The sequence below is a fragment of the Ambystoma mexicanum genome, chromosome 13, assembly GCF_040938575.1.
Source record: "Ambystoma mexicanum isolate Mex_15411 chromosome 13, UKY_AmexF1_1, whole genome shotgun sequence".
Lineage (NCBI taxonomy): Eukaryota > Metazoa > Chordata > Amphibia > Caudata > Ambystomatidae > Ambystoma > Ambystoma mexicanum.
In genome coordinates this window covers 36,527,723-36,552,712 of record NC_090938.1, presented here as the reverse complement: position 1 = coordinate 36,552,712, position 24,990 = coordinate 36,527,723, and the positions used below count along the sequence as shown (strand labels likewise).

Here is a 24,990-nt window from a genome sequence, read left to right as displayed (position 1 = left end):
GTGGGCATCAGTGAGAGGTTGGAGCAGATCCAGGAGGAGTGAGTGGGCATCAGTGAGAGGCTGGAGCAGATCCAGGAGGAGTGAGTGGGCATCAGTGAGAGGCTGGAGCAGATCCAGGAGGAGTGAGTGGGCATCAGTGAGAGAGTAGAACAGATCCAGGAGGAGTGAGTGGGCATCAGTGAGAGGCTGGAACAGATCCAGGAAGAGTGGGCATCAGTGAGAGAGTGGAGCAGATCCAGGAGGAGTGAGTGGGCATCAGTGAGAGGTTGGAGCAGATCCAGTAGGAGTGAGTGTGCATCAGTGAGAGAGTGGAGCAGATCCAAGAGGAGTGAGTGGGTATCAGTGAGAGAGTGGAGCAGATCCAGGAGGAGTGAATGGGTATCAGTGAGAGAGTGGAGCAGATCCAGGAGGAGTGAGTGGGCATCAGTGAGAGGATGGAGCAGATCCAGGAAGAGTGGGCATCAGTGAGAGAGTGGAGCAGATCCAGGAGGAGTGAGTGGGCATCAATGAGAGAGTGGAGCAGATCCAGGAGGAGTGAGTGGGCATCAGTGAGAGAGTGGAGCAGATCCAGGAGGAGTGAGTGGGCATCAGTGAGAGAGTGGAGCAGATCCAGGAGGAGTGAGTAGGCATCAGTGAGAAAATGGAGCAGATCCAGGAAGAGTGAATGGGTATCAGTGAGAGGGTGGAGCAGATCCAGGAAGAGTGGGCATCGGTGAGAGAGTGGAGCAGATCCAGGAGGAGTGAGTGGGCATCAGCGAGACGCTGGAGCAGATCCAGGGAGAGTGGGCATCAGTGAGAGAGTGGAGCAGATCCAGGAGGAGTGAGTGGGCATCAGTGAGAGAGTGGAGCAGATCCAGGAGGAGTGAGTGGACATCAGTGAGAGAGTAGAGCAGATCCAGTAGGAGTGAGTGTGCATCAGTGAGAAAGTGGAGCAGATCCAGGAGGAGTGAGTGGGCATCAGTGAGAGGGTGGAGCAGATCCAGGAGGAGTAAGTGGACATCAGTGAGAGGGTGGAACAGATCCAGGAAGAGTGGGCATCAGTGAGAGAGTGGAGCAGATCCAGGAGGAGTGAGTGGGCATCAGTGAGAGAGTGGAGCAGATCCAGGAGGAGTGAATGGGTATCAATGAGAGAGTGGAGCAGATCCAGGAGGAGTAAGTGGGCATCAGTGAGAGGGTGGAGCAGATCCAGGAAGAGTGGACATCAGTGAGAGAGTGGAGCAGATCCAGGAGGAGTGAGTGGGCATCAATGAGAGAGTAGAGCAGATCCAGGAGGAGTGGACATCAGTGAGAGAGTGGAGCAGATCCAGGAGGAGTGAGTAGGTATCAGTGAGAGAGTGGAGCAGATCCAGGAGGAGTGAGTGGGCATCAGTGAGAGAGTGGAGCAGATCCAGGAGGAGTGAGTGGGCATCAGTGAGAGAGTGGAGCAGATCCAGGAGGAGTTACTGGACATCGGTGAGAGAGTGGAGAATATCCAGGAGGAGTGAATGGGCATCGGTGAGAGAGTGGAGCAGATCCAGGAGGAGTGAGTGGGCATCAGTGAGAGAGTGGAGCAGATCCAGGAGGAGCGAGTGGGCATCAGTGAGAGAATGGAGCAGATCCAGGAGGAGTAAGTGGCCATCAGTGAGAGGGTCGAGCAGATCCAGGAAGAGTAGGCATCAGTGAGAGAGTGGAGCAGATCCAGGAAGAGTGAGTGGGCATCAGTGAGAGAGTGGAGCAGATCCAGGAGGAGTGAGTGGGCATCAGTGAGAGAGTGGAGCAGATCCAGGAGGTGTAAGTGGGCATCAGTGAGAGGGTGGAGCAGATCCAGGAAGAGTGGGCATCAGTGAGAATGTGGAGCAGATCCAGGAAGAGTGATTTGGCATCAGTGAAAGAGTGGAGCAGATCCAAGAAGAGTGGGCATCAGTGAGAAAGTGGAGCAGATCCAGGAGGAGTGAGTGTGCATCAGTGAGAGAGTGGAGCAGATCCAGGAGGAGTGAGTGGGCATCAGTGAGAGTGTGGAGCAGATCCAGGAGGAGTGAGTGGGCATCAGTGAGAGAGTGGAGCAGATCCAGGAGGAGTGAGTGGGCATCAGTGAGAGAGTGGAGCAGATCCAGGAGGAGTGAGTGGGCATCAGTGAGAGAGTGGAGCAGATCCAGGAGGAGTGAGTGGGCATCAGTGAGAGAGTGGAGCAGATCCAGGAGGAGTGAGTAGGCATCAGTGAGAGAGTGGAGCAGATCCAGGAGGAATGAGTGGGCATCAGCGAGAGAGTGGAGCAGATCTAGGAGAAGTGAGTGGGCATCAGTGAGAGAGTGGAGCAGATCCAGGAGGATTGAGTGGGCATCAGTGAGAGGGTGGAGCAGATCCAGGAGGAGTGAGTGGGCATCAGTGAGAGAGTGGAGCAGATCCAGGAGGAGTGAGTGGGCATCAGTGAGAGAGTGGAACAGATCCAGGAGGAGTACGTGGGCATCAGTGAGAGGGTGGAGCAGATCCAGGAAGAGTGGGCATCAGTGAGAGTGTGGAGCAGATCCAGGAGGAGTGAGTGGGCATCAGTGAGAGAGTGGAGCAGATCCAGGAGGAGTAAGTGGGCATCAGTGAGAGGGTGGAGCAGATCCAGGAAGAGTGGGCATCAGTGAGAGAGTGGAGCAGATCCAGGAGGAGTGAGTGGGCATCAGTGAGAGGCTGGAGCAGATCCAGGAAGAGTGGGCATCAGTGAGAGAGTGGAGCAGATCCAGGGGGAGTGAGTGGGCATCAGTGAGAGAGTGGAGCAGATCCAGGGGGAGTGAGAGGCTGGAGCAGATCGTCAAACTCCAAGGGTTTCTTTTTTTAACATGCAAAAGAATTCCAAAGCATGTTGTCTTCTCTTGTATTTTTAATTTTTCTTTTAAAAATATATGAAATGCAATCCGACTCCCAGGGTATTGATGCAGTGTGAAACCAAAAATAAAAATTAATTATCCAATAAATCGGAAACAGTAAATAGGATAATTTTAAAATGAAACAAAAATTCTAAAATAGAGAGAAACGTATGCGCAGTCAGTTACAGAGAATACATGAGTCTGAAGCGCCTCTCGAAAGCCTAGAAGCAAAGTGGTAACGGGTCTCGAAGGAGGGAGACCTGCTATGGAGGAGCTGCAACTGTTGTTGAGCTCGCAGGGAGTAGAACCAGGCAATCTTCCAATATGGCTGACGCTCTGGAAATCAATAACTGGCGGCTAAATAATCCGGCAGGCCCAGAACCCAGCCCGAAGCGTTGCAGCAGACCATGAATCGGGCTCCTCACAGAGGGATTAGAAAGGGAGCTATGCGCTCCCATAAGAACTGGCTTCAAAGGCGATCAAGAAATCGCAGGCAAGCCTGTCTGAAAAGGGTGCATAAACAGAGGGTCTGGATGGTGGTAAAAAGAAACGTGAAAGACAGTTCCTGGGCTTTCAGAGGTCTGGGCCCCTGGCAGCAGTCCTTAGTGGGGGCTTTCAGTCGCTCCCTGCACTTTTCCAAGTACCCGGTATTGGTTGTCGTCTTGCCCACTTTCCCAGTGGGGGTCTTCTTCTAGGCGGCATAGATCTGGGGATCTTCTTCCAGGGGGCATAGATCTGCCTTACCATGGGAATAAGGCTACCGGCCACCACGTGGCATCTCCAAGTCCTTTTGCTAGCGGGCTGGGTTGGCAAGAGGTTCTTCCAGTGTTTAAGTCAATCTGAGCTACCATTTTTGTTCCTAGCTGCACATTTGCACTCTGATACGATTGAGGCCATGACCAATCCAAAGGCTCTCCTTGTTTTGAATGCTTCCTTCAGTTCGACTTTATATATATGTATCTAATCTTTTGTAACGTGCTTAACACCGCAGAGCAGTCTCTAAGCGCAGCACAGGCATTAGAGCACCTAGGTTTGTCCATTGAGCGTAATCAAAAATACATTTTTTTTAAAACTTAAGCTAATCGTAAGGCACTTGACTGCCATTTCGAGGCCCCATTCGGACCTTTAGGTAATCCTTCTAATTGAAGACTAAATGTTGGAAAGGGTTCTCTTTGTAAGAATCTGATCCCTCGATCTCTACTACAAGGATTTGTTTTGATAATACTTCCCAATGTAGCTAAGAGACAGAATCTTTGTTCCATATATTGTTTGGTCACGCCAGGCTTAATGTCACTTTGCCGTATGTCTGATTTTACTTTCACTAAGTCGATCTTTAAATAAGAGATCAAAGCATATATATATATCGTATTTGTTGAGGCCGATCTCGTAATCTCTTGACTGAAGTAGATTCCCATCTATTGGGTGGGATAAAGACACCCCTTTCTGAATAATCCTGGAGCAAGAATGAGATGCGAGGACATAGCCCAGGTGTAGCTGCAGCCATGTTGGTTTGGACTTCCCTTGGTTTTATCACATCTGCCCTTCTCGCAGAATTTGCAAGGCCAGATCGAGAAATCTTTGAGGGGGTGAAATTATATTTCGTATTGTCTTCGTGGCTAGTCCATATGCAAGTCCACAATTAGTATGAGGAATGGAAGCTAGTTTTTCTTTGCGACTTAAAGCTGGTTTCCTCTGTACACTGTCTTGGCATCTGCTTTTCATAGGTTTTGCAAGGAATAGCCGTGCTGTCGAAAGGCTGGGCATCTGGTCCAATTCTACTTGTGCTGTAGTCATCCGCTTACCTCTCAAATTCCGCGAGAATGCAAATGCTGCTATAGTGTAGCGTGGACGCATTGATGTGGCGTGCCGTCATGAAATGTAATCTATGCTCCTCTGATGTGGAGAAAAATCCAAATCTGTTCATCGCCACTGGCCTATCCCAAAAAGTAAGTGGTTTGGTTCCTATTTGAAAAGGAATTAGACGGGACTCAAAAAAGAAAGCAGAGTACATTTTTCTGCTGAATTTCTTCTAATCATTATAATCTTGATGTACCGCTTGCATCTTTCATCGCCCTTAAGCCATTGCGTGGAGTATAAGATCTGATGTTGTTCCAGCCACTTTGGGAAATGTTCTCAAGTTCAGAGGAGAACTGATCGCCCATCGAAGTGCCAGTAAATATACTTGGTGTAAAATCAAAAGTACTTTAGTGAAATCCCAGTTCGATGTTCTCACTAAATGCTCACTTTAGACTCCCTCTATTGGCTGCTGGACCAGTGCTTCTCTTCCTCCTTTTTCCAGGTTCTTCTAGACCGGATCTGAGGACTGTCTGACACCCAATGTCCTGTCCAGGCTAATCTCCTTGTCCCTGCGTATCAATCTCGTTCCTCTGGATCTGTGACGATTCACTAGGTGTCGTCACTTCTCCCCAAGGGTGAGCCCCTTCTCATGAGGCTTGGGAGGTTAAGGCTGCTACCCAATAATCCCCCAGGGGTGGCTTAATGCAGGAGGACATCCCCATCCCTCGTGGGGATGGACTTCCTCCTTGGGGACAAGGAAGACCATCTTGGGGTTAGCCCAGGGTATGATAAGACATCTCCACATTCTGTAGCCCATCCTTCCAATCCTCATCTTTTTGTTGAAAGCAGAACCATATGTGATGCAAAAGAAAGAAATGGCCTCAAACACCAAGACGAGGAAGAACACAGAAAACACAAAGGGTCTGATCCGGAGCTGGGCGGAGCAGTAAAAATGTGGCAGTAATGCTTTTACTGCTGCATTACCGCTCCGCCCAATCCCGAGTTGGGGGAGAAACTCTGAGCATTCACCTTCCGCTCTCAGCTGGAGGTGAATGCGCCAACATTTTGGCGCAATTAGTACCGCAGTAATTGCGCTGAAAATGCCCCATTGTGTTGGGTGGTTTCCTGTTGGATTTACCACCGGGATACCGCCCACTTGTGATGAGGCCCAAAGACTGCTCCCAATACAGGTACTAAAATAAGGTGGCCTTGAGGAGGCGTAGGGATCAACATGTCAAAAGTAACAAGGGACCTTTGACAGCTCGCCGCTCAAGAACGGGCTACTTTGCATACAAACTGACAATGGACTAGTAAAGTCGTCCACCCCAGCGCGGAGCTCAGCTGCAGCACCTGCTGAGAGAAGCAACAGATGCAGAGCACGTTTAGCACAGGAAATCCAACATCTGGTTGCAGACTCGAGGAGAAGGATTGAGGAGACAGGCAGTGGGCCGTGTGAATACCCGCAGGAGCGGACCCGTGCACAAGGCTAAGGGCAAGAAGAGTATGGCAGCCCATTAGCTTGAGCGGCCACAGAAGCAGACTGGGAAAGCCGAGAAGACGGACTGCCATCCCAGGAAGCCCCATTGGCGTACCAATGCCTGAAAGCGGATAAAGGGTGATACAGGAGCTCTGGAGGGGGTGCCAGGCTGCAGGCAGGAAGCGCGCAAGCAATCTCTACCTTGCTGCATACTGCTGACAGACTCCTAAAGGGTCAATAGTGCATCCAACCTCTTCCTCCTCGTACCAGTGGATAAGAGATGCTCACTGGCCACCAGGGAAGAGTCTGGGAGCCTGCCCACCACAACAGTGGGGGAAGAGAAGCCCAAAGGCCACCAGGGACGGGCCTGGGACCCTGTACACCACAACAGTGGGGACGAGAAGCCAAATGGCCACCAGGGATGGGTCTGGGATCCTGTCCATCATAACAGTGGGGGAAGAGAAGCCCACTGGCCACCAGGGAAGAGTCTGGAACCCTGCCCACCACAATAGTGGGGGAAGAGAAGCCCACTGGCCACCAGGGAAGGGCCTGGGACCCTGTCCACCACAACAGTGGGGGAAGAGAAGCCCACTGGCCACCAGGGAAGAGTCTGGGACCCTGCCCACCACAACAGTGGGGTAAGAGAAGCTCACTGGCGACCAGGGAAGGGTCTGGGACCCTGCCCACCACAACAGTGGGGAAGAGAAGCCCAAAGGCCACCAGGGAAGGGTCTGGGACCCTGCCCACCACAACAGTGGGGAAGAGAAGCCCAAAGGCCACCAGGGAAGGGTCTGGGACCCTGTACACCACAACAGTGGGGACGAGAAGCCAAATGGCCACCAGGGATGGGTCTGGGATCCTGTCCATCATAACAGTGGGGGAAGAGAAGCCCACTGGCCACCAGGGAAGAGTCTGGAACCCTGCCCACCACAACAGTGGGGGAAGAGAAGCCCACTGGCCACCAGGGAAGGGCCTGGGACCCTGTCGGCAACAGTGGGGGAAGAGAAGCCCACTGGCCACCAGGGAAGAGTCTGGGACCCTGCCCACCACAACAGTGGGGGAAGAGAAGCTCACTGGCGACCAGGGAAGGGTCTGGGACCCTGCCCACCACAACAGTGGGGAAGAGAAGCCCAAATGCCACCAGGGAAGGGTCTGGGACCCTGCCCACCACAACAGTGGGGGAAGAGAAGCCCAAAGGCCACCAGGGAAGGGTCTGGGACCCTGTACACCACAACAGTGGGGGAAGAGAAGCCCACTGGCCACCAGGGAAGAGTCTGGGACCCTGCCCACCACAACAGTGGGGGAAGAGAAGCCCAAAGGCCACCAGGGAAGGGCCTGGGACCCTGTCCACCACAACAGTGGGGGAAGAGAAGCCCACTGGCCGCTAGGCAATGGTTTGGGACCCTGTCCACCATGACAGTGGGGAAGAGAAGCCCACTGGCCACTAGGCAATGGTCTGGGACCCTGCCCACCATGACAGTGGGGGAAGAGAAGCCCAAAGGCCACCAGGGAAGGGCCTGGGCCCCTGTTCACCACAACAGTGGGGAAGAGAAGCCCACTGGCACTAGGCAATGGTCTGGGACCCTGTCCACCACAACAGTGGGGACGAGAAGCCAAATGGCCACCAGGGATGGGTCTGGGATCCTGTCCATCATAACAGTGGGGGAAGAGAAGCCCACTGGCCACCAGGGAAGAGTCTGGGACCCTGCCCACCACAACAATGGGGGAAGAGAAGCCAACGGGCCACCAGGGAAGGGCTTGGGACCCTGCCCACCACAACAGTGGGGGAAGAGAAGCCCAAAGGCGACCAGGGAAGGGCCTGGGACCCTGCCCACCACAACAGTCGGGGAAGAGAAGCCCACTGGCCACTAGGCAATGGTCTGGGACCCTGTCCACCATGACAGTGCGGAAGAGAAGCCCACTGGCCACTAGGCAATGGTCTGGGACCCTGTCCACCATGACAGTGGGGGAAGAGAAGCCCACTGGCCACCAGGGAAGAGTCTGGGACCCTGCCCACCACAACAGTGGGGGAAGAGAAGCCCACTGGCCACCAGGGAAGGGCCTGGGACCCTGTCCACCACAACAGTGGGGGAAGGGAAGCCCACTGGACACCAGGGAATAGTCTGGAACCCAGCCCACCACAACAGTGGGGGAAGAGAAGCTCACTGGCGACCAGGGAAGGGTCTGGGACCCTGCCCACCACAACAGTGGGGATGAGAAGCCCAAAGGCTACCAGGGAAGGGTCTGGGACCCTGCCCACCACAACAGTGGGGAAGAGAAGCCCAAGGGCCACCAGGGAAGAGTCTGAGACTCTGCCCACCACAACAGTGGGCAAGAGAAGCCCACTGGCCACCAGGGAAGGGTCTGGGACCCTGTACACCACAACAGTGGGGGAAGTGAAGCCCACTGGCGACCAGGGAAGGCTCTGGGACCCTGCCGACCACAACAGTGGGGAAGAGAAGCCCAAAGGCCACCAGGGAAGGGTCTGGGACCCTGCCCACCACAACAGTGGGGAAGAGAAGCCCAAGGGCCACAGGGAAGAGTCTGAGACCCTGCCCACCACAACAGTGGGCAAGAGAAGCCCACTGGCCACCAGGGAAGGGTCTGGGACCCTGCCCACCACAACAGTGGGGAAGAGAAGCCACTTGCGACCAGGGAAGGATCTGGGACTCTGCCCACCACAACAGTGGGGAAGAGAAGCCCAAAGGCCACCAGGGAAGGGTCTCGGACCCTGTACACCACAACAGTGGGGGAAGAGAAGCCCACTGGCCACCAGGGAAGAGTCTGGGACCCTGCTCGCCACAACAGTGGGGGAAGAGAAGCCCACTGGCCACTAGGCAATGGTCTGGGACCCTGTCCAACATGACAGTGGGGAAGAGAAGCCCACTGGCCACTAGGCAATGTTCTGGGACGCTGTCCACCACAACAGTGGGGGAAGAGAAGCCCACTAGCCACCGGGGAAGAGTCTGGGACCCTGCCCACCACAACAGTGGGGTAAGAGAAGCTCACTGATGATCAGGGAAGGGTCTGGGACCCTGTACACCACAACAGTGGGGAAGAGAAGCCCAAAGGCCATCAGGGAAGAGTCTGGGACCCTGCCCACTACAACAGTGGGGAAGAGAAGCCCAAAGACCACCAGGAAAGAGTCTGGGACCCTGCCCACCACAACAGTGGGGAAGAGAAGCCCACTGGCCACTAGGCAATGGTCTGGGACCCTGTCCACCATGACAGTGGGGAAGAGAAGCCAAATGGCCACCATGGGTGGGTCTGGGATCCTGTCCATCATAACTGGGGAAGAGAAGCCCACTGGCGACCAGGGAAGGGCCTGGGACCCTGTACACCACAACAGTGGGGACGAGAAGCCAAATGGCCACCAGGGATGGGTCTGGGATCCTGTCCATCATAACAATGGGGAAGAGAAGCCCACTGGCCACCAGGGAAGGGTCTGGGACCCTGCCCACCACAACAGTGGGGGAAGAGAAGCCCACAGGCCACCAGGGAAGGGCCTGGGACCCTGTACACCACAATAGTGGGGGGAGAGAAGCCCACTGGCCACCAGGGAAGAGTCTGGGACCCTGCCCACCACAACAGTGGGGGAAGGGAAGCTCACTGGCCACTAGGCAATGGTCTGGGACCCTGTCCACCATGACAGTGGGGAAGAGAAGCCCACTGGCCACTAGGCAAAGGTCTGTGACCCTGTCCACCATGACAGTGGGGGAAGAGAAGCCCACTGTCCACCAGGGAAGAGTATGAGACCCTGCCCACCACAACAGTGGGGGAAGAGAAGCCCACTGGCCACCAGGGAAGGGCCTGGAACCCTGCCCACCACAACAGTGGGGGAAGAAGTCCAAAGGCCACCAGGGAAGGGTCTGGGACCCTGCCCACCACAACAGTGGGGAAGAGAAGCCCAAGGGCCACCCGGGAAGAGTCTGGAACCCTGCCCACCACAACAGTGGGGAAGAGAAGCCCAAGGGCCACCCGGGAAGAGTCTGAGACCCTGCCCACCACAACAGTGGGGAAGAGAAGCCCACTGGCCACCAGGGAAGGACCTGGAACCCTGCCCACCACAACAGTGGGGGAAGAGAAGCCCACTGGCCACTAGGCAATGGTCTGAGACCCTGCCCACCACAACAGTGGGGAAGAGAAGCCCACTGGCCACCAGGGAAGAGTCTGGAACCCTGCCCACCACAACAGTGGGGGAAGAGAAGTCCAAAGGCCACTAGGCAATGTTCTGGAACCCTGCCCACCACAACAGTGGGGGAAGAGAAGTCCAAAGGCCACCAGGGAAGGGCCTGGAACCCTGCCCACCACAACAGTGGGGGAAGAGAAGCCCACTGGCCACTAGGCAATGGTCTGGGACCCTGTCCATCATGACAGTGGGGAAGAGAAGCCCACTGGCCACTAGGCAATGGTCTGGGACCCTGTCCACCATGACAGTGTGGAAGAGAAGCCAAATGGCCACCAGGGATGGGTCTGGGATCCTGTCCATCTTAAGTGGGGAAGAGAAGCTCACTGGCGACCAGCGAAGGGTCTGGGACCCTGTACACCACAACAGTGGGGACGAGAAGCCCACTGGCCACTAGGCAATGGTCTGGGACCCTGTCCACCATGACAGTGGGGAAGAGAAGCCAAATGGCCACCAGGGATGGGTCTGGGATCCTGTCCATCATAACTGGGGAAAAGAAGCCCACTGGCGACCAGGGAAGGGCCTGGGACCCTGTACACCACAACAGTGGGGACGAGAAGCCAAATGGCCACCAGGGATGGGTCTGGGATCCTGTCCATCATAACAATGGGGAAGAGAAGCCCACTGGCCACCAGGGAAGGGTCTGGGACCCTGTACACCACAACAGTGGGGGATGAGAAGCCCACTGGCCACCAGGGAAGGGCCTGGGACCCTGCCCACCACAACAGTGGGGGAAGAGAAGCCCACTGGCCACCAGGGAAGAGTCTGGGACCCTGCCCACCATGACAGTGGGGGAAGAGAAGCCCAAAGGCCACCAGGGAAGGGCATGGGACCCTGCCCACCACAAAAGTGGGGGAAGAGAAGCCCGCTGGCCACTAGGCAATGGTCTGGGACCCTGTCCACCATGACAGTGGGGGAGGAGAAGCCCAAAGGCCACCAGGGAAGGGCCTGGGACCCTGTACACCACAACAGTGGGGAAGAGAAGCCCACTGGCACTAGGCAATGGTCTGGCACCCTGTCTACCACAACAGTGGGGACGAGAAGCCAAATGGCCACCAGGGATGTGTCTGGTATCCTGTCCATCATACCAGTGGGGGAAGAGAAGCCCACTGGCCACCAGGGAAGAGTTTGGGACCCTGCCCACCACAACAGTGGGGGAAGAGAAGCCCACTGGCCACCAGGGAAGGGCCTGGGACCCTGTCCACCACAACAGTGGGGGAAGAGAAGCCCACTGGCCACCAGGGAAGAGTCTGGGACCCTGCCCACCACACCAGTGGGGGAAGAGAAGCCCACTGGCCACCAGGGAAGAGTCTGGGACCCTGCCCACCACAACAGTGGGGGGAAGAGAAGCTAACTGGCGACCAGGGAAGGGTCTGGGACCCTGCCCACCACAACAGTGGGGAAGAGAAGCCCAAAGGCCACCAGGGAAGAGTCTGGGACCCTGGCCACCACAACAGTGGGGGAGGAGAAGCCCAAAGGCCACCAGGGAAGAGTCTGGGACCCTGCCCACCACAACAGTGGGGGAAGAGAAGCCCACTGGTGACCAGGGAAGAGTCTGGGACCACAACAGTGGGGGAAGAGAAGCCCACTGGCCACCAGGGAAGAGTCTGGGACCCTGCCCACCACAACAGTGGGGTAAGAGAAGCTCACTGGCGACCAGGGAAGGGTCTGGGACCCTGTACACCACAACCGTTGGGAAGAGAAGCCCAAAGGCCACCAGGGAAGGGTCCGGGACCCTGCCCACCACAACAGTGGGGAAGAGAAGCCCAAAGGCCACCAGGGAAGAGTCTGGGACCCTGCCCACCAGAACAGTGGGGAAGAGAAGCCCACTGGCCACTAGGCAATGGTCTGGGACCCTGTCCACCATGACAGTGGGGAAGAGAAGCCAAATGGCCACCAGGGATGGGTCTGGGATCCTGTCCATCATAAGTGGGGAAGAGAAGCCCACTGGCGACCAGGGAAGGGCCTGGGACCCTGTACAACACAACAGTGGGGGAAGAGAAGCCCACTGGCCACCAGGGAAGGGCCTGGGACCCTGTACACTACAATAGTGGGGGAAGAGAAGCCCACTGGCCACCGGGGAAGAGTCTGGGACCCTGCCCACCACATCAGTGGGGGAGGAGAAGCCCACTGGCCACCTGGGAAGAGTCTGGGACCCTGCCCACCACAACAGTGGGGGAAGAGAAGCCCACTGGCACTAGGCAATGGTCTGGGACCCTGCCCACCACAACAGTGGGGACGAGAAGCCACATGGCCACCAGGGATGGGTCTGGGACCCTGCCCACCAAAACAGTGGGGTAAGAGAAGCCCACTGGCCACCAGGGAAGGGCCTGGGACCCTGTCCACCACAACAGTGGGGGAAGAGAAGCCCACTGGCCACCAGGGAAGAGTCTGGGACCCTGCCCACCACATCAGTGGGGGAAGAGAAGCCCACTGGCCACAAGGGAAGAGTCTGGGACCCTGCCCACCACAACAGTGGGGGAAGAGAAGCTCACTGGCGACCAGGGAAGGGTCTGGGACCCTGCCCACCACAATAGTGGGGAAGAGAAGCCCAAAGGCCACCAGGGAAGGGTCTGGGACCCTGCCCACCACAACAGTGGGGAAGAGAAGCCCAAAGGTCTGGGACTCTGCCCACCACAACAGTGGGGTAAGAGAAGCCCACTGGCCACTAGGCAATGGTCTGGGACCCTGTCCACCATGACAGTGCGGAAGAGAAGCCAAATGGCCACCAGGGATGGGTCCGGGATCCTGTCCATCTTAAGTGGGGAAGAGAAGCCCACTGGCCACCAGGGAAGAGTCTGGGACCCTGTACACCACAACAGTGGGGGAAGAGAAGCCCACTGGCCACTAGGGAAGGGCCTGGGACCCTGTACACCACAATAGTGGGGGAAGAGAAGCCCACTGGCCACCGGGGAAGAGTCTGGGACCCTGCCCACCACAACAGTGGGGGAAGAGAAGCCCAAAGGCCACCAGGGAAGGGCCTGGGACCCTGTACACCACAACAGTGGGGAAGAGAAGCCCACTGGCACTAGGCAATGGTCTGGGACCCTGCCCACCACAACAGTGGGGCCGAGAAGCCACATGGCCACCAGGGATGGGTCTGGGACCCTGCCCACCAAAACAGTGCGGTAAGAGAAGCCCACTGGCCACCAGGGAAGGGCCTGGGACCCTGTCCACCACAACAGTGGGGGAAGAGAAGCCCACTGGCCACCAGGGAAGAGTCTGGGACCCTGCCCACCACATCAGTGGGGGAAGAGAAGCCCACTGGCCACCAGGGAAGAGTCTGGGACCCTGCCCACCACAACAGTGGGGGAAGAGAAGCTCACTGGCGACCAGGGAAGGGTCTGGGACCCTGCCCACCACAATAGTGGGGAAGAGAAGCCCAAAGGCCACCAGGGAAGGGTCTGGGACTCTGCCCACCACAACAGTGGGGAAGAGAAGCCCAAAGGTCTGGGACTTTGCCCACCACAACAGTGGGGTAAGAGAAGCCCACTGGCCACTAGGCAATGGTCTGGGACTCTGCCCACCACAACAGTGGGGGAAGAGAAGCCCACTGGCCACCAGGGAAGAGTCTGGGACCCTGCCCACCACATCAGTGGGGGAAGAGAAGCCCACTGGCCACCAGGGTAGAGTCTGGGACCCTGCCCACCACAACAGTGGGGTAAGAGAAGCTCACTGGCGACCAGGGAAGGGTCTGGGACCCTGTACACCACAACAGTGGGGAAGAGAAGCCCAAAGGCCACCAGGGAAGGGTCTGGGACCCTGCCCACCACAACAGTGTGGAAGAGAAGGCCAAAGGCCACCAGGGAAGAGTCTGGGACCCTGCCCACCAGAACAGTGGGGAAGAGAAGCCCACTGGTCACTAGGCAATGGTCTGGGACCCTGCCCACCACAACAGTGGGGGAAGAGAAGCCCACTGGCCACCAGGGAAGGGCTTGGGACCCTGTACACCACAACAGTGGGGGAAGAGAAGCCCACTGGCCACCAGGGAAGAGTCTGGGACCCTGCCCACCACAACAGTGGGGGAAGAGAAGCCCAAAGGCCACCAGGGAAGGGCCTGGGACCCTGCCCACCACCACAACAGTGGGGAAGAGAAGCCCACTGGCCACTAGGCAATGGTCTGGGACCCTGTCCACCACGACAGTGTGGAAGAGAAGCCCACTGGCCACCAGGGAAGGGCCTGGGACCCTGTACACCACAACAGTGGGGACGAGAAGCCACATGGCCACCAGGGATGGGTCTGGGACCCTGCCCACCAAAACAGTGGGGTAAGAGAAGCCCACTGGCCACCAGGGAAGGGCCTGGGACCCTGTCCACCACAACAGTGGGGGAAGAGAAGCCCACTGGCCACCAGGGAAGGGTCTGGGACTCTGCCCACCACAACAGTGGGGTAAGAGAAGCCCACTGGCCACTAGGCAATGGTCTGGGACCCTGTCCACCATGACAGTGTGGAAGAGAAGCCCACTGGCCACCAGGGAAGAGTCTGGGACCCTGTACACCACAACAGTGGGGGAAGAGAAGCCCATTGGCCACCAGGGAAGGGCCTGGGACCCTGTACACCACAATAGTGGGGGAAGAGAAGCCCACTGGCCACCGGGGAAGAGTCTGGGACCCTGCCCACCACAACAGTGGGGGAAGAGAAGCCCAAAGGCCACCAGGGAAGGGTCTGGGACTCTGCCCACCACAACACTGGGGAAGAGAAGCCCAAAGGTCTGGGACTCTGCCCACCACAACAGTGGGGTAAGAGAAGCCCACTGGCCACTAGGCAATGGTCTGGGACTCTGCCCACCACAACAGTGGGGGAAGAGAAGCCCACTGGCCACCAGGGAAGAGTCTGGGACCCTGCCCACCACATCAGTGGGGGAAGAGAAGCCCACTGGCCACCAGGGTAGAGTCTGGGACCCTGCCCACCACAACAGTGGGGTAAGAGAAGCTCACTGGCGACCAGGGAAGGGTCTGGGACCCTGTACACCACAACAGTGGGGAAGAGAAGCCCAAAGGCCACCAGGGAAGGGTCTGGGACCCTGCCCACCACAACAGTGTGGAAGAGAAGGCCAAAGGCCACCAGGGAAGAGTCTGGGACCCTGCCCACCAGAACAGTGGGGAAGAGAAGCCCACTGGTCACTAGGCAATGGTCTGGGACCCTGCCCACCACAACAGTGGGGGAAGAGAAGCCCACTGGCCACCAGGGAAGGGCCTGGGACCCTGTACACCACAACAGTGGGGGAAGAGAAGCCCACTGGCCACCAGGGAAGAGTCTGGGACCCTGCCCACCACAACAGTGGGGGAAGAGAAGCCCAAAGGCCACCAGGGAAGGGCCTGGGACCCTGCCCACCACAACAGTGGGTAAGAGAAGCCCACTGGCCACTAGGCAATGGTCTGGGACCCTGTCCACCACGACAGTGTGGAAGAGAAGCCCACTGGCCACCAGGGAAGGGCCTGGGACCCTGTACACCACAACAGTGGGGAAGAGAAGCCCACTGGCACTAGGCAATGGTCTGGGACCCTGCCCACCACAACAGTGGGGACGAGAAGCCACATGGCCACCAGGGATGGGTCTGGGACCCTGCCCACCAAAACAGTGGGGTAAGAGAAGCCCACTGGCCACCAGGGAAGGGCCTGGGACCCTGTCCACCACAACAGTGGGGGAAGAGAAGCCCACTGGCCACCAGGGAAGGGTCTGGGACTCTGCTCACCACAACAGTGGGGTAAGAGAAGCCCACTGGCCACTAGGCAATGGTCTGGGACCCTGTCCAGCATGACAGTGTGGAAGAGAAGCCAAATGGCCACCAGGGATGGGTCTGGGATCCTGTCCATCTTAAGTGGGGAAGAGAAGCCCACTGGCCACCAGGGAAGAGTCTGGGACCCTGTACACCACAACAGTGGGGGAAGAGAAGCCCACTGGCCACCAGGGAAGGGCCTGGGACCCTGTACACCACAATAGTGGGGGAAGAGAAGCCCACTGGCCACCGGGGAAGAGTCTGGGACCCTGCCCACCACAACAGTGGGGGAAGAGAAGCCCAAAGGCCACCAGGGAAGGGCCTGGGACCCTGTACACCACAACAGTGGGGAAGAGAAGCCCACTGGCACTAGGCAATGGTCTGGGACCCTGCCCACCACAACAGTGGGGACGAGAAGCCACATGGCCACCAGGGATGGGTCTGGGACCCTGCCCACCAAAACAGTGCGGTAAGAGAAGCCCACTGGCCACCAGGGAAGGGCCTGGGACCCTGTCCACCACAACAGTGGGGGAAGAGAAGCCCACTGGCCACCAGGGAAGAGTCTGGGACCCTGCCCACCACATCAGTGGGGGAAGAGAAGCCCACTGGCCACCAGGGAAGAGTCTGGGACCCTGCCCACCACAACAGTGGGGGAAGAGGAAGAGAAGCTCACTGGCGACCAGGGAAGGGTCTGGGACCCTGCCCACCACAATAGTGGGGAAGAGAAGCCCAAAGGCCACCAGGGAAGGGTCTGGGACCCTGCCCACCACAACAGTGGGGAAGAGAAGCCCAAAGGTCTGGGACTCTGCCCACCACAACAGTGGGGTAAGAGAAGCCCACTGGCCACTAGGCAATGGTCTGGGACTCTGCCCACCACAACAGTGGGGTAAGAGAAGCCCACTGGCCACCAGGGAAGAGTCTGGGACCCTGCCCACCACATCAGTGGGGGAAGAGAAGCCCACTGGCCACCAGGGAAGAGTCTGGGACCCTGCCCACCACAACAGTGGGGTAAGAGAAGCTCACTGGCGACCAGGGAAGGGTCTTGGACCCTACACACCACAACAGTGGGGAAGAGAAGCCCAAAGGCCACCAGGGAAGGGTCCGGGACCCTGCCCACCAGAACAGTGGGGAAGAGAAGCCCACTGGTCACTAGGCAATGGTGTGGGACCCTGCCCACCACAACAGTGGGGGAAGAGAAGCCCACTGGCCACCAGGGAAGGGCCTGGGACCCTGTACACCACAACAGTGGGGGAAGAGAAGCCCACTGGCCACCAGGGAAGAGTCTGGGACCCTGCCCACCACAACAGTGGGGGAAGAGAAGCCCAAAGGCCACCAGGGAAGGGCCTGGGACCCTGTACACCACAACAGTGGGGAAGAGAAGCCCACTGGCACTAGGCAATGGTCTGGGACCCTGCCCACCACAACAGTGGGGACGAGAAGCCACATGGCCACCAGGGGTGGGTCATGGACCCTGCCCACCAAAACAGTGCGGTATGAGAAGCCCACTGGCCACCAGGGAAGAGTCTGGGACCCTGTACACCACAACAGTGGGGGAAGAGAAGCCCACTGGCCACCAGGGAAGGGCCTGGGACCCTGCCCACCACAACAGTGGGGAAGAGAAGCCCACTGGCCACTAGGCAATGGTCTGGGACCCTGTCCACCACAACAGTGGGGGAAGAGAAACCCACTGGCCACCAGGGAAGGGCCTGGGACCCTGTACACCACAACAGTGGGGAAGAGAAGCCCACTGGCACTAGGCAATGGTCTGGGACCCTGCCCACCACAACAGTGGGGACGAGAAGCCACATGGCCACCAGGGATGGGTCTGGGACCCTGCCCACCAAAACAGTGCGGTAAGAGAAGCCCACTGGCCACCAGGGAATGGCCTGTGACCCTGTCCACCACAACAGTGGGGGAAGAGAAGCCCACTGGCCACCAGGGAAGAGTCTGGGACCCTGCCCACCACATCAGTGGGGGAAGAGAAGCCCACTGGCCACCAGGGAAGAGTCTGGGACCCTGCCCACCACAACAGTGGGGGAAGAGAAGCTCACTGGCGACCAGGGAAGGGTCTGGGACCCTGCCCACCACAATAGTGGGGAAGAGAAGCCCAAAGGCCACCAGGGAAGGGTCTGGGACCCTGCCCACCACAACAGTGGGGAAGAGAAGCCCAAAGGTCTGGGACTCTGCCCACCACAACAGTGGGGTAAGAGAAGCCCACTGGCCACTAGGCAATGGTCTGGGACCCTGTCCACCACAACAGTGGGGGAAGAGAACCCCCCTGGCCACCAGGGAAGGGCCTGGGACCCTGTCCACCACGACAGTGGGGAAGAGAAGCCCACTGGCCACCAGGGAAGGGCCTGGGACCCTGTACACCACAACAGTGGGGTAAGAGAAGCCCACTGGCACTAGGCAATGGTCTGGGACCCTGCCCACCACAACAGTGGGGACGAGAAGCCACATGGCCACCAGGGATGGGCCTGGGACCCTGCCCACCAAAACAGTGCGGTAAGAGAAGCCCACTGGCCACCAGGGAAGAGTCTGGGACCCTGTACACCACAACAGTGGGGGAAGAGAAGCCCACTGGCCACCAGGGAAGGGCCTGGGACCCTGCCCACCACAACAGTGGGGAAGAGAAGCCCACTGGCCACTAGGCAATGGTCTGGGACCCTGTCCACCACAACAGTGGGGGAAGAGAAGCCCACTGGCCACCAGGGAAGGGCCTGGGACCCTGTACACCACAACAGTGGGGAAGAGAAGCCCACTGGCACTAGGCAATGGTCTGGGACCCTGCCCACCACAACAGTGGGGGAAGAGAAGCCCACTGGCCACCAGGGAAGAGTCTGGGACCCTGCCCACCACATCAGTGGGGGAAGAGAAGCCCACTGGCCACCAGGGAAGAGTCTGGGACCCTGCCCACCACAACAGTGGGGTAAGAGAAGCTCACTGGCGACCATGGAAGGGTCTGGGACCCTGTACACCACAACAGTGGGGAAGAGAAGCCCAAAGGCCACCAGGGAAGGGTCCGGGACCCTGCCCACCACAACAGTGGGGAAGAGAAGCCCAAAGGCCACCAGGGAAGGGTCTGGAACCCTGCCCACCAGAACAGTGGGGAAGAGAAGCCCACTGGTCACTAGGCAATGGTCTGGGACCCTGCCCACCACAACAGTGGGGGAAGAGAAGCCCACTGGCCACCAGGGAAGGGCCTGGGACCCTGTACACCACAACAGTGGGGGAAGAGAAGCCCACTGGCCACCAGGGAAGAGTCTGGGACCCTGCCCACCACAACAGTGGGGGAAGAGAAGCCCAAAGGCCACCAGGGAAGGGCCTGGGACCCTGCCCACCACAACAGTGGGGAAGAGAAGCCCACTGGCCACTAGGCAATGGTCTGGGACCCTGTCCACCACGACAGTGGGGAAGAGAAGCCCACTGGCCACTAGGCAATGGTCTGGGACCCTGTCCACCATGACAGTGGGGAAGAGAAGCCAAATGGCCACCAGGGATGGGTCTGGGATCCTGTCCATCTTAAGTGGGGAAGGGAAGCCCACTGGCCACCAGGGAAGGGTCTGGGACCTTGCCCACCACAACAGTGGGGGAAGAGAAGCCCACTGGCCACCAGGGAAGAGTCTGGGACCCTGCCCACCACAACAGTGGGGGAAGAGAAGCCCACTGGCAACTAGGCAATGGTCTGGGACCCTGTCCACCATGACAGTGGGGAAGAGAAGCCCATTTGCCACTAGGCAATGGTCTGGGTCCCTGTCCACCATGACAGTGGGGAAGAGAAACCCACTGGCCACTAGGCAATGGTCTGGGACCCTGTCCAACGCCACAGTGGTGGGGGAGGAGGAGAAGCCACTGGCCACCAGTGATGGGTCTGGGATCCTGTCAATCTTAACAGTGTAAAAGAGACGACCACTGCCCATAAAAGAAGGGCTTGGGACCCAAACAGAACAAACCAAACATAGAGGAAATCTTCCTCATTATAGTGGTGGCGATAAGTCCACTAGTTACAAGAGAAGGGCCTGGGATCCTAACAAGATTTGGAAAATAGTTGAAAACAAGTCACAAAGGCAAAGTGAATATCCAGCAGGAAGCAGTAAGAAGGAACTGAATCAAGCTATACTAGGAGAAGGGAGGCATTCTCCTGGTACCAAAGCAGAAGTTGGGATAGAGACGCCAGAGGAAGGAAGTAATTCCCTCTGGCTTTGTTGTGAGTGTACCAAACCATACCAGGAGAAGGGAGTTGTTCCCCCCTGGCTTTGTTGTGAGTGTACCAAACCATACCAGGAGAAGGGAGTCATTCCCCCTAGCTTTGTTGTGAGTGTATCAAACCATACCAGGAGAAGGGAGTCATTCCTCTGTGCTTTGTTGTGAGTTTACCAAACCATACCAGGAGAAGGGAGTCATTCCCCCTAGCTTTTTTGTGAGTGTACCAAACCATACCAGGAGAAGGGAGTCATTCCCCTGTGCTTTGTTGTGAGTTTACCAAACCATACCAGGAGAAGGGAGTCGTTCTCCCTGGCCCTGTTGTGAGTGTACCAAACCATACCAGGAGAAGGGAGTCATTCTCCTGGTACCAAAGCAGAAGGTGGGATGGAGACGCCAGAGGAAGGGAGTCGGTCCCTCTGGCTTTGTGTTGAACTGTGCCAAAGCAGACAAAGAGAAGGGAGGCGTTGCCTTGGTCCTGAACTGAGAGTGGAGGTGACTAAGCCACGGGAAGGGAGTCATTCCTCCTGGTACCAAAGCAGAAGTTGGGATAGAGACGCAAGGGGAAGCGAGTCATTCCGCCTGGCCCTGTGGTGAGTGTACCAAACCATATCAGGGGAAGGGAGTCGTTCTCCCTGGTTCTATCTGAAATTGTAAAGAGCCACACCTGAAGAAGGGAGCCATTCTCCTGGAGAGAACATTGTGCAAAGACGGTATGAAACCTGCAAGCCAGAGGAAGTTAGTAATTCCCCTGGCATATCTGTTTTGAAGGAACATTTCGTAGAACCCCATCCAGGAAGCAGAAAAAGGGAGCAATTCTCATTGAAGTAGGTATTTTACTTTGATGGATGTTCTGGCAGACCCTTTTAGTGTTGGTTTTGAGGCAGGGAAACCCCTCTTAGAAGTTAGAGATAGTAAGGATCTTTTTTCAGTTCACAATAAGTCTATAACCAAAATCATGCCACCTTTGTGTCAGAATCGTTCTTCAACACCCTTACACAATACACCTCGGTTTCTCTGTGTACTCTACACAGTACTCTTCCTTGTTGTCATCCTCCTCACCACTTTTCCACATGCTCGTACCTCCTCTCCTCCATCCCACTGGTCCATAAAGTGTGTTGCACCCCTGGCCTACCTGCAATCTGTCGTAGCCTTCCCAGGTTCCTTGTTTTGTGGCTCCACTCTTTTATGAGCTTAATCTCCTGCTGACCTGTCACCTCATCCTGTTACTCTATTACCAACCCTGTACATCTCTCCTCTTCCCCGTTGTTCCCCCTGTCCACCTCTACTTCCTCGGTTTCTAATCTTCTCCTTTTCTTAGCCACTTTCTCATCCTCGCTCTGGACCAACTCTGCTCTGCATCTCCTTTCCAGCCTCTTCCGACCAAGCCTCCTGGTTTCTGCTTCTCCCACCCCCAACAGGCTCCTTCTCCACACCTATGCTTTTTCAGACTTTCAAACCCTGTGTTCAGGTCGGTGCCCTCAATTGGTGTCTAGCCCTGCCCCCGGGGACCGCCCTGCTTTATTCACATTTGGCATATCCGATTTTAGAGGGGCTCTGGAGAAATCGGCCTCTTTGAATGGAGGAGCGATTTCTGGTGCTGCTACAACAGCCCTGCTGCAGCTGGTCCTGGTTGCACAGCCTGAGCTTTTATGAAGGCCAGCCACCATTTTGGATCTGTGGCCCCAAGCCTTCTGCTATTCTTCAATGCCCCTGGCTGCACTGGATGTCCATGTTTTTTTCAAAAATATTTTATCTAATGGAGAAGTGAGTGCATTTATTTAACCTGAAAACAAAAATCACTTTTTACTCTTTGTACTTTTTTTGTTTTATAATGCAGCGGGAGATCCCCCTGCCTCCCGCAGTCCCCCTTACCCATCCCTACCCTAACTTATACCCTTACCCCACACCCCACCTATTATGCACTATACACATACCACATTACCTACCATTTTCGGTCAAATACATTCGGTCACTTCTCCTTGGGTGAAATAGTATTTGGTGAAATCTATGGCAACAGACTGCACCCTGGAGCTGCAGACAGGATTCCGCCGGCCTTCCACTTTGCGAGCAACTAGATCTTGCTTGGCGTACTAGGTTTTTTTTTTACCTGACTTTAGAACCCTGCTGTGGGCTGAGGGGGCATATAGCAACTGCTGACTCATGGAACAAGGCTCTCTTAAAGGGTCAAGGACTTTGGTTGGAACCTTATGACAAGTCCCTGCCAAGCAAAAACGAAAGTGGTGTCGACTAGGAGATCTTCCAGACTCAGCCGTGTGGTCCTATATCCCTTAGCGGGCGGCAGTACCCAGCTCTCGTGGTCACCCGCCCCTGACTCTGAACCGAGCTGGGCACGTTCACACCCTCTAAGCACTCCAATCGGGGATTGCGCCAATGCTTTATCTGATGTAGAATGCAGCACTTGCATGAGGCAAAGGCTCAACCACCAGACAAGCCACTGCATTTGGTATGACCAGCAGCAAGTGGGCGCATGCTGCATAATTGGCTGCTTGAGTTAAGAGGTGTTTGAATTGGCTGACCATATCATCCTGCCATTGGATAATTGTTGAGTCCTTTTAATGTAATACGTGTACAATTGCCCCTTTTCTGTGAGTGGCGGGTTTGCATAAGCCAATCGGAAGCTTGCATCACAGTTTGGGCACTCCCACTCTCCAATTGCCAATGGCTATACCCAGTCCTATGTCAACCAATATGTTAATGTCCTCCATCATATCACGCCTTCATTGGTTTACATACATAAACGCTGCGCATTTGGCGGCATGGAAAACCTCATATCTTAAGAGCGTCCTGGGGATTACCTAGACCTGGTCCGAGACGAGACTTGCAGGAAGCCCAGAGTACAGTCCACCCGGGCCAGAAGCGTGCAAAGGCCACATTTTTACTAGTGTGGTCCAACTGGGCTTCTACTTGGCTGTAAGAAGTGACTTCCGAGGAGAGGACAGTTTTATCCAAAGACCTTGTGAGATTGTAATAGGTGCTACGTCCAATCCATCCACTCTCCCTGTGAGGACGACATCCCCAGAGAGCCCGCGAGTGGATTGCCTGAAGTACTCCATTGGCAGATCACTGGCACTAAGAAACTTGAATAAGACACTCTCCCTGTCCACTGCACACCTTCCTAACAGGCGTCAGCCTTGGGGAATCTTGGATGGGGTATTCAATGCAGCATTGCAGGTCGCCGCATGGTCGCTTCTGCGTCCTTTGTCCAACAAGCCTGATAAACTAGGACCGTGTTAGCAGTCGACTCTTTATTTTTTGGCCATGTAGTCGCAGCTAGTAGAGCGGCTCCTCCACTGACGTTGGCCGACTGGTTTGTTGAGTGGGAAGTGCTTCAATGTGTGAGCAATCGGCTCAATGGCCAGAAGGCAGGGTCCCTCCCTAGGTGACTGGTGGAGCTCTGGCATCATTGGTGGAGCTCTGGCATCGTGCCCTTAGCCGCCAAACGCATAACCCAAGTTTGACACCTTCCTTAGACCATTGGTAGCTGACGTGTGTTCCCAGCAAGCTACCAATGGGTGCAGAGCTTGCCCCGCGTCGCCGTTTATGCTCTTCCATGATCGTTCTTTCTCTTGGATTGCTTTGTACGGAGCTTGGCCCGGCCGGATCGCAGGTTCTGGGTGGGGGTGTGCTGAACTACTTTTTGCAATAATAAGGAGAAACAGAACTGTCTTGCATCACAGGTTTCATCTGAACTCTGAAGTATAGGGGTTACTTACCCTCCGTTTTTAAGATTGAGGAATTAGATACCGAGGGATACGAAATTTAAAAGGCTGCCCAGGGACCTGAAATTAAGATTGGTAATTAAAAGCTCTGATTGGTTATACATGCTTACACTCGGGGGAGGCATCATGAAACGACGTTTCTATTCAAAGGGGAAAAGAGAAAGGAAAACATATCAGCCCATCTGACAGTAGCCACTGATTAAATGAAGAGTGAGCAGCGGCTGGGGGTTAAGAACATTTTGCAAAAATCAGGCTAAGAATGTGTTACTGAATGTGTCCTTTTGGATACCTGAGTTTTGTCTTTTGCAATGATGTAATTAAGGGTCATTATATGAAATTCTGCATACAGGATAAAAAAGATTGCCATGAAGACATTGCTGTGTAAGTCGTCCTCTGTGTGGAGTAGCCATGAGAGAGGTGACCGCAAATGCGATAACCGGAGCCTCATGAGAATTACTCTTCCGAGCTGGTCGCTGGCAAAGCCCTAGACTCCAGCGCAGCGCGAGGCATCTTCTGTTCCGATTCAAGGTGGTTCCAAATCTTTCCAGACAGAAGATGGGAAGATATTTTCAACTGGAAGAATGTTTGGGTTTAATTACTGGACCCATAATCTCCTAAAAGCATAAATGAACAATTGGATTGTGCATGTTTCTTATAAAAGGCAACTCTATAATTAAGCCAGTTAAGAGTAAAATCTTTATACTGAAGGGAGAAGATTCATATCCAGCCCATTAGACCCACCAGAGCGGCCTATACCAACAGAATCCTTGTACCTTCTACCCATAAAGTGAAAACGGGCGCTACAAGTTTGCCTAACATGGCGGCCACGCTGTGGAACTCCCTTCCCCCTTCCATCAGGGGGATTGACTCCCATGCAACCTTCAGGAAGGCCATCAAAACTATACTCTTTGTCTAACAACCTATGTTATATATGCTGGAACATGATTTTGACAATGTACTGCTTTTTTGCCCAACTGTTTTGAAACTGTCATGAAAATGTCCATTGTTAACCGTAACTAGTTTGTCTTCA

At 56.0% G+C, this 24,990-nt stretch overlaps 1 protein-coding gene across 2 annotated transcripts in view; it reads left to right on the top strand.

Moving 5' to 3' along the window:
• The window catches only part of PIK3C2B (phosphatidylinositol-4-phosphate 3-kinase catalytic subunit type 2 beta), a 497,568-nt gene that overhangs the window by 339,458 nt on the left and 133,120 nt on the right, over nucleotides 1–24,990 (top strand). The window lies entirely within an intron of this gene.